We start from the raw sequence: 9089 nt of genomic DNA, 5'->3' as shown, positions 1-9089 counted from the left end.
TTTAACCTCCGGTTCCTCCTCTCAAAGTGGTTGTGAGCACAGCTTCTGACTGGTGGGTGTGACTCAGGGCTCCACCTTCCCTGTGTGACGTTGACAAAGCTGCTTATGTGACTTCACACATGAAATGGGGCAACAATAGTACCGGTATCCCAGTCCCGCTATGAGTGAAGGAATGTGTGTGAAAAAGCCTTCCACAGCGCGTGCACACAGAGCGTGCTCAAAGTGCACCACGTTCCCATTCCTGCCGTGGCCACTGACCTTGCAGAATAAGCTTGGTGTCAGCTTGCAGGCCGAGGCACTGAGAGCCAGTCACAGGGAAGTGCTCTGTGAAGGACCCATGTGCGTGAGCCCAGGTGCAAGGGCCACCCTGCCCAGGACCCTGGCAAGGCCAGACTGTGTGGCCTGAGGCGTGGGGAGGTCAGGGCCAGCACCGCCTCCTGGCACCTCCCAGGCTTACCAACCCCAGCACCCCAGGAACAACCCCCACCCCCAATCTCCCAGAGCCATGAGGGTGAAATTCCAACAGCAGAAAACAGATAAGCCAAAAAAATACCCTGGAGACAAGAGGCTTGCGGTCAGAGGCCCAGAGTGACAAGAGTCCTTTATGTCCTGTATGAAAGGAAACAGCCCCCACCCCCAACCACCGTCGCGCAAGGTCTGCCCTGCAGACAGAAGATTTGCAGTGTGGGCTGTAACTTCCTCAAAAGACGTATGTGTACAGAGAAGGCCTGGAGGTAACAAGCAAGAGTAAGAAGAGTTACGTTCGGTGTGGCATAGAAGTGAGTGTCTGTGTGTCTGTGTGTCTGTGTGTGTGTGTGTGTGCGTGCGCGCGCGCTTGTCTGTTTCTGGGACATTCTTTAACGGCTTTATATCCCCTCACCCCCCAGACCCCAACAAAAAACCCTGGAGGAAACAATGGTGGTTCAGACACGTGTGCTGCGTCTGCCTGCCCAGCCCCTGTTCCTGTCTTCTGGGCAAACAAGACCCCTCTCCCTTCTCTGCCGCCCTGGGCTGCTTGGGGCTCCCAGGTTGGGCCTGTGACCTGGCCCTGGCCTTTCAGAGCACAGATGCCCTGGGCCATGAGGGTGGCTCAGAGGGGGCGGGAGACCCCGGGCAGTCCCCTGAGACCAACTTCGGGGCTGCTGTTTACATAGTTGGGGGTGGCGTAAGCCTCGGGCTGCTGGTGGCCACGGGGGAGGACAGAGACTAGGTCAGCCCAGGAGCTGGCTAAGAGGCGGTGAGGAGAGGGTGGCACTGGTGAAATTTGGGCTTCTGGATGCAGGTACACCTGAGATTTTCCTCTCAATGGCGGTAAGGACGTGGGCTCTGGGACCAGCCTGCCCAGGCCAAATCTGGGTTCTGCTGCTTCCCAGTAGCGGGACCCGTTTGAGTCTGCCTCATATTCTTCATCTGCAAAGTGGGGATAAGGACACCTACTCGAGGTTGTTGTGAGGGTTCACTGAGTCAATACACATAAAGCAAACGCAAGCACTAAGTCGGTTTTGGTTATTGTCAATATCCAGCTGGGTTTCTGCCACGTGCAGCTGACAGAGTCCTCACTGCTTCAGGAGCCACAGCTGGGGATGCTCTCCAAGGCTGGCACGGAGGGGACCTGGACAAGTGAACTATCCACAGGGCGAGAACTACAGCCATCAGTCCATGTCCACTCAGCCACAGCCCCTCGGCCCATCACCCATAAAACGAGCCGGTTCTGACCAGGCGGTGTGTCCTCTGGGACCCTCACCCCCACTAGGCAAGGACCCACACTAGCCGCCCTGGGTGCTCAGGTCCCTGATGAGCCTGGACGAGGTGTGTCCACTGACCGCGTCACGGCTTCTTCACTGACCTCCTGGTCTCACCTGGAAGAACGCCACGGACTCACTGTCCTGGCTGGCCTGCCACACCCTGGGCAACTGACACCTGCCCTGCTCAGCTCATAGCAGCCGTGCCCCCACCACGGGCTCCCCACGTGCGCTGGGCTTGCTCCAAACGGCTGAGCCTTCCAGAACTTGCAGCAACCTGACACCTTCCCACCAACAGACACCCCTGGTAGGGTCCACACCAAGAGCATCGCACAGTTAGTTGCAGGAACGACCACTATTTATTGAGCGCGGGACAAGGGTTCCTGGACCACGGAAAGCCAAAGCAAAGCTGAGCCCTCGCCAAGGACGTGCCCCGCCCGCTCAGGGAGCACACTCCATCTGCAGAGGCTGCTGCCATTGCGCAGAAACAAGCCCAGACCTGCGGCCCTTTCCGCCCAGCTGTACCTGCGGACCTGCTGCCCTGGCTGGCTGCTGGCCGACCCCCTCCCCACCGCCCACCCAGGAGCCTCTTGGTGCCTAACAAACTGCCCTGAAGCTTAGCAGCTTGAAACAACACACACTGATTGTCCCACACAGTTTCCCAGGGGCAGGGACCTGGAGCCGCTGAGCGGGGTGGCTCTGCTCGGGGCCTCTTACGAGGATGCAGTCAGGCTGTGGGCAGGGCTGCAGCCACCTGAAGGCTTGTCTGGGGCTGAGGGACTGGCTCCCGAGACTTCGCCGTATTCCGCTGTTCACAGACCAGCCCCCCGCCAAGTGGAAGGGGCCCCCCAGGGCGTGAAGAGCAGGAGGGCGTCCTCGGGGCCATCCGGGAGGCCACCGCGCCCACCCCCAGGAAGCCTTGTCATCAGAAAAGGGGGCAGGGAGGAGTGCGACTCAGGAAGAGACGTCAGCAGGGCGCGAGGCGACAGCGGTACTTCGGTCACCTGCACACTCACCCGGGAGGCTGGCCTCTCACAGCCGGCTGACCACAGGCCTGGACGGCGCTGGCGCGGCAGGACCGCGAAGAGGGCTGCGCCCTGCGCCGCGCAGGCGGAGGGTGGCGGTGCTCGGGCAGCAGCACAAATGAGTCTGAAGATCCGAGGATCCAGTGGGTCGGTACCGGGCTCCTCGGCGGGCGGCCCGGGGTGGGGGTGGGCCGACTGCTCCGCCAGGGCCCGCGGGGCGGAGGACGGGCCGGTCTCCTGGCGGAGGGGATGGGAGGCAGGAGGTCTCGAGCAGCTCCTTGAGGGCAGGCGAGAGCCTTGTCAGGCTTGTCGGGGCGGCGAGGGCATCGGCGCGGAGAAGGGGCCGCAGAACCGGAAACCGCAGACGGCTTCCCGGAAACTGAGGGGCGGCTTCCGGGATCGCTGCCGCCTCGCGGGAGAGGCCGCAGACCCGTCCTCTCCCCTCGCGCACCGTCTGCCGGGTTTCGCCCCCGAATCTGAAGTCCGCGTCCTCCAGCAGGGCTCGTCTCTCTCCGCAGAGGATGCCACCGGCCCCTCCGAGCCCCGGAGCCTGTCCGGGCCTCCGCCGTCCGCCCGGCCCCCAGCCCGGTTCTAGCTCACGCTCTCGGACCCCCCACCGCGGCTCCGGTTCATCTGCAGCTCCCCCCCCCACCACTCCCCAGCCTGCTTCTGCTGCAGGCTCATCCCCAAGGAGGCAGGAGGTGGCTGATCCAGAGCCAGCCAGCACGGTCCTGAAGTGCTGACAGGTTGGTTTTCACCAACGACTTGAAAGCTCGGAACAGCCAGACACGTCTCTTGGCGGTAATGGCGTTTGCAGGCCCCAAGGCCTGCATTCCGGCTCCTGTGCATGGCAGCTCTCTGCCACTCCACCGCCGTCGCACCGGGGACTCGGAGCCCCTGAGCCAGTCTGGTCTCTGTGAAGCCTTCTGTGTCCTCCTAGAAACCTCCAGGGCCTGGGGTCATCCTGGGTGGGACAGCATGCAGTTGTTAGAAACTAGGCATCCAGCCGGGGGGGTAGCGGGGGCCCCAGACTCGGGCCTGAGCCTCTGGCCTGTCAGCACCCCCCTCTGCCTTCTGCCTTTGGGGCTCCCTGGGTACAGTTACTACCCCCGCCCTGACTCACAGGACTGCCGAGCACGAGATTCCACGAGATTATACAGCTGCAGCCGTCAGACGATGCTGCCCCAGTTGTTTGGAGGAGTTGGTGCTTCTTTGGTTCCAGGTTCCCTGTGATCTGTCTTTTCCCTTTGTGCAGAGTTCAGTTCAGCCATCCCTCAGGACATCCCGCCAAGCAGTTCAAAGGGAGTGATGCTTCCAGACCATGAGAAGTCACCGGTGCCTATCTGTGGTCGCTGCATTGATATCTGCAGGGCCCTGGAAGAGTCCCAGGTCCTCTGTGCAAACCCAAGTGGCAAGTTAACCTGGGGCCGGGGCAGCCCCTCCCTTGTTCTGAGTGCTCCTTTCCCTCCCACAGGGACGCCAGCAAGGGCAGCTCATGGTTTCCACGTGGCAGCCAGGGCAGAGGGGTTGGCCGCTTTTCCCTCTCACCCCTGACGATGGTGAAGAAGCTCTCAGGTGGGGAGTCAGGTGACTGCAGGTGCTGGCAGTGCGGCCTTTCCCCTCCCCTGCAGCTGGGATGCTGGGAGCTGGGCCTGAGCGCTGGCTGCAGCCTCCAAGTAAGCTTGCAGATGGGCCGAGTTGCAGATGAGCGTGCAGCTCTCGCCTCCATATCTTCTGCTCCTGGGTTGCTGAAATCCCAGGGGTGACGCTGTGACCTCCGCTGTCCATTCCTTTCAAACTAAGCCTCCCCCATGGTGCTAACGGGGATAAGCGGCAGACACAGTCGCATGCCGGCAGGCCACCGAGGCTCGAGGAGGCACGCGGGTCCAGTAGGTGCAGGGGTCTACGTACCTTTATGTCACCATTCCCTCATTCAGAAATACTTTGTGCACTGTCTGTCAGGCCCCCGGGGATGGAGCGGTGAATGTGGCTGCTGTGGCCAGGCTCTCACGGCACTTACAGTCTGGGGGAGGAGCAGGGAGGTGCTCGCAACCCAGTGGACAAACACTGCTGTGCTGTGGGGGCCACGGCAGGGCACTGTATGGAATGGGTTGTGTCCCCCACCACGGATGTGCTGAAGTCCTGACCCCCAGTTCCTGTGAGTGTGACCTGACTTGGGAACAGTCTGCTGGTGTAACCAAGCAAAGATGGGTGGTCAGGGTGGGCCCTTGAGCGTCATGACTGGTGTTCTTCTGAGAAGACGAGAAGAGACACGTTCACAGAGACACTCGGAGAAGGCCGTGTGGTTGGAGCGATGTTCCTGCAGACCGAGAACTGACAGCAACTTCGGGAGCTAAGAGGTAGCCCTGGAGCAGATGCCCCTAGAGCTTCCAGAGAGAACACCGTCCTGCCCGCACCTTGGTCTCGAACTTCCGGCCTGCAGGCTGTGAGAGAATGCACTTCTGCTCTTCAAAGCCGCCTAGTCTGTGGCGCTTTGTGACTGCACTCACAGGAAAGTAACGTAGGCATCAAACTCAGAGTAATGCATCAAGGAAGTCTTCTTGGAGGAGGTGACATTTAAGCTGAGATCCGAAGAACGGCATTGTAATCAGGGCTGTTTCATTTGTAGGAACAGGGTTCTTCAAACTAACTTAAATAAAAGGGTTGGCGATGAGGGAGGTAGTTTAAAAGGGTACAGGACGTCTCAGGGTGTCCGTGTGGAAAGAAGCGGAACTTGCTGAATGGGACGGGGTTCCTGAGCCAGGGGGGTGGTTTCCATCAGTCAGCGCTGCATGGCGTCCCCCCCTCCGCTTCTCCCTTCCTCTCCACCACTGCGCATCTCTCTGTAATCAGCTTTATCTTTTCCCAGATGGCTTTTCCTCCTTACCCTCATTGCTCTGCCCAACCACCCTGTTTATTTTATTTAGAAAACATGTCACAAACCACAGTTACTGTGTCACCTTGCCTGTTTGTTCTTCATCTGTCTTCCTCGTGAAGTCAGAATTGTGCCCCGCTAAGAATTCAGAGTTCAACCTAAGAACAAGGAGGGGCGACATGATCTGAATTCTGTTTTCTAAAGATCCTGGGCCGCAGGTGGAGACTGAACTGGATGCGGGCAGGACCAAGCGCGAGGCCTGGAGGACGGTAACTGCTCACGATGCGTGGTTACACGGAGACACGGAGGCTGGTGAGGAGACTGCTCCAGTGGTCTGGCCGAGAGATGCTGGTGGCCCAGGCTGTGTTAACAGCACAGAACATGGAGAAAAGCAGGCGATTCCTGAGACACTCAGGAAGGAGACTAGAGGAGACGTGGTGCCTGATAACGTGCGGGGAAGGTGGTGACGGGAGAAGGCAGGCAGACCGCCCCGGGCTGGGGGACGCAGCGGGGTGTTTGAGGACGGCGCGGTGAGCCCGAGATGCCTGAGGGACACGGAGACGGGATGCTGGAGTGGCCCCAGTGTCAGCGGTTACAGCCTGGAGCTCTGGAGGCAGCATTTGTCCAGTGACGCTGCTGTGGAACTCTTGCACCTGCAAAGAGCGACTGAGCCATGGAGACGGCTCCCAGAGGGCGTGTAAATAGAGGAAGACAAGAAAATGGCCTGGGCAGAACCCTGGGAGGCATCAAGCTGCAAGGAATGGTTAGAGGAAAGAAACCGGCGGAGGAGACTGGCAGACAGCGGCTAGAGAGGGAGGAAGGAAGCCCCAGGAGAGCTTTCGTGGAAAACACACACACACAGCGTTCAACAAGGCAGAAATGCCAGCAGTGTCACACGCTGTCTCGAAGCCAAGATAGATGAGAAAAGAAACGCACTCCAACAGTTTATGGACAAGGAGGTCATCGGTAATCTCGGCAAAGGTTGCTGCATTATGACGGGTGAGGGCAAACGCCAGCCTGCAGCGGGGAGTGAGCAGGGGAGCACTGTGTCCGTGCACAACGCTTTCTGGGGAAACTGGGCTAGAGGTGGAAGAAGAGAGGTCTTCTTAGATTGGAGTAGAGGAGAAGGAAGAATTGAGGGAGATTTGTTTGCCCATTTCTGAGAGGGGAATGATGTGGGAACAGGTGGCAGTCGGGACAGAACAGATGAGAGGTTGAGAACACAGGACTGAGGGACAAACAAAGGTGGAAGCCCTGAGAAGGCAGGCAGGGCTGGGAGCTGGGACCTGCAGAGGAAGAAGCAGGAAGGAGAGGGCATGGGGCAGCTCTTCCGGTACGGGCCCCAGCCCGGCACCCGTGGGACAGAGCAAAGGGCCACGGGAGCCCAGAGTGCGAAAGAGGTGCAGTGCCAGCAGCCCCTAGACCTCCCCCTTTCTCCCCCTCTGACTCTGCTGCACGTCTGCACATCTTTCAGGGATCTGCTCAAACACCACGTCGTCAGGAAAAGCATCCCGAGCCTTCTAAGAGGGACACAGTTCCAGCGACACACACTGTCAGCACGCACGCTGCTGTTAAACCTGAACTATAGAGAGCTGATCCGTGGAATTCCAACATCATCTATCCACGCAAAGGCAAATTACCACCCCCTCCCAAAGATGCCCATGCACTCAGAACCTTCAAATATGTTACCTTACAAGGCAAAACAGACTTTGTGGACATGATAAAGAAAAGGATCTTGAGATGAAAAGACTGTCCTGGATTATCCAGGTGGGCTCCACGTAATCACAAAGGTCCAAGTGAAAGGGAGGCAGGGGGTCAGAGGCAGAGAATGTGACATGATTCTGGAAGCAGAGTGAGCGAAGGAGGTGAGGAGACGCTGTGCTGTGGCTCCAAAGCGGGAGGAAGGCCGAGAGCCAAGGAGTGTGGGCGGCCTCTGTTTATCCTAGTTCTGTCAGTTTATCTGCTGAATGTTAGTTTTTATTTGTAGATTATCATACTCCCTATCTTTGGTAGTTTCATCTCTTCAATTGCAATCGATACAGTAAAATCCTCATTCCTTTTTCTTGCTTTATTGCATTGCCCAGGTCCTCCAGTTCTGTATCGAATAATAGTGTCATCGCTGTCTTGTACCTTAACGCAAGAAGAACGTATCTAAACTTAAAAAAATACATTGTTAAGTATATTTGCTGTAGGATTTTAGTAGACAACCTTTTCAGAGTTAAAAAAGTTCCCCCCTATTTCTAGTCTCTAAGACTTTTTATCATGAAGAGACACGACCTTTTCAGATAATGTTTGTGCAGTTGTTGAGACACGTGATTTTTGTCTCTCAGTCTGTTAACGTGGCGAGACCCAGGAGCACATTTCCTGGTACCGGACCATCCTCACGTGCCGGGGACAAGCCTGTCTTGGTCGTGATGTGCTGTTTTACAAATAACTCTGCTAATGTTTTACGAAGACGTGTAGCTACGGCCGTGAGCGACACGGTCTGTAACTTTCTCTCGATGTCCTTATCAGGTTTTGAAAGCGGGGTTGTAGTGCCGCATAGGAGAGTCAGGCAGGGCTCTCTCTTCCTGTTGGCGTTTTTCCTGGGGTGGACTCAAGGGCTGCCTTGGCCTGGTGTGGGGCTGAGGCCATCTCCCCTCTCCTCGGAGAGTCCTGGTGACGTGTGGTTTGTGGAGACAGCGCTCCACAGGTGGGATCCCCACTCCCCAACCTGATGGGGGTCTACGTGTTGCACAGTAAAGACCCGTCTGCCCTCTTACTTGTATGACCAGGGACACATGCTCTGGATCAGGCTTTTGTAAGGTCAGGCTAGCCTGGCGTTAAGAGTTAGGGGCCAGGGGTCAGCGTGAGGTCAGTGAGTGGTTAGTTCTTGGCACTTAGGGGTGGCCCTTGAGGACTAGGGTCAATGGTCAAGTATAGTTCATGCCCAGAGGTGGTCCCTGGTTAACCTCTAGGTCAGGTGACACTGTAGCTAGGTTCAAGGTCAGCCTGTGACTAAGGTTTGGAGCCAGTTTGGGCCTGGTTTAAGGGTCTGTGTGTGGCCAATGTTGAGGTCAGTCCTGGCTAGAGGTAGGAGTCCATATATGGCTGGACCATGGATTAGACAGCAGCCCATGTGGGGCATGAGGCTGGCCTTGGCCCCATGAGCAGCTTTCACTACCCTGCACGCTGCAGAGAGCCCCAGGCTGGATCCCTTTGGCCAAACAGCCTCTGCTCTGGGCATCTGTATAGCGTGTGCTCCAGCCAGTGCCCCCACCAGATCCTCCTTAGCAACCTGGCCCTCGGCAAACCTTGGCCCTGTCCTCTCCCAGGATCTCCACTCAGCCTGGGGGTGGCTTGTCTCTCTGCCCTCAACATGTCAGGTGGCACTGCTGGGAGGTGGCACTGCCCTGCTCTCCTAGGCCAGGCCTCCCCAGTCCTCCGCCCCCAGAGAAGCTGGGGGCT

The 9089-nt window shown here is 58.0% G+C and overlaps 1 long non-coding RNA gene across 1 annotated transcript; it reads left to right on the top strand.

Moving 5' to 3' along the window:
* The first annotated feature begins 3227 nt into the window (after positions 1-3227).
* LOC116285793 (uncharacterized) lies at positions 3228-7879 on the top strand. The gene is made up of 3 exons (XR_012064997.1): positions 3228-3513; positions 4023-4156; positions 4242-7879. It is a non-coding gene; the product is annotated as an uncharacterized lncRNA (long non-coding RNA).
* The last annotated feature ends 1210 nt before the right edge of the window (positions 7880-9089 follow it).

This window comes from Vicugna pacos, chromosome 27, assembly GCF_048564905.1.
Source record: "Vicugna pacos chromosome 27, VicPac4, whole genome shotgun sequence".
Taxonomy (NCBI): domain Eukaryota; kingdom Metazoa; phylum Chordata; class Mammalia; order Artiodactyla; family Camelidae; genus Vicugna; species Vicugna pacos.
The sequence above is the reverse complement of the archived record's forward strand: the minus strand, read 5'-3'. Positions and strand labels throughout refer to the sequence as shown.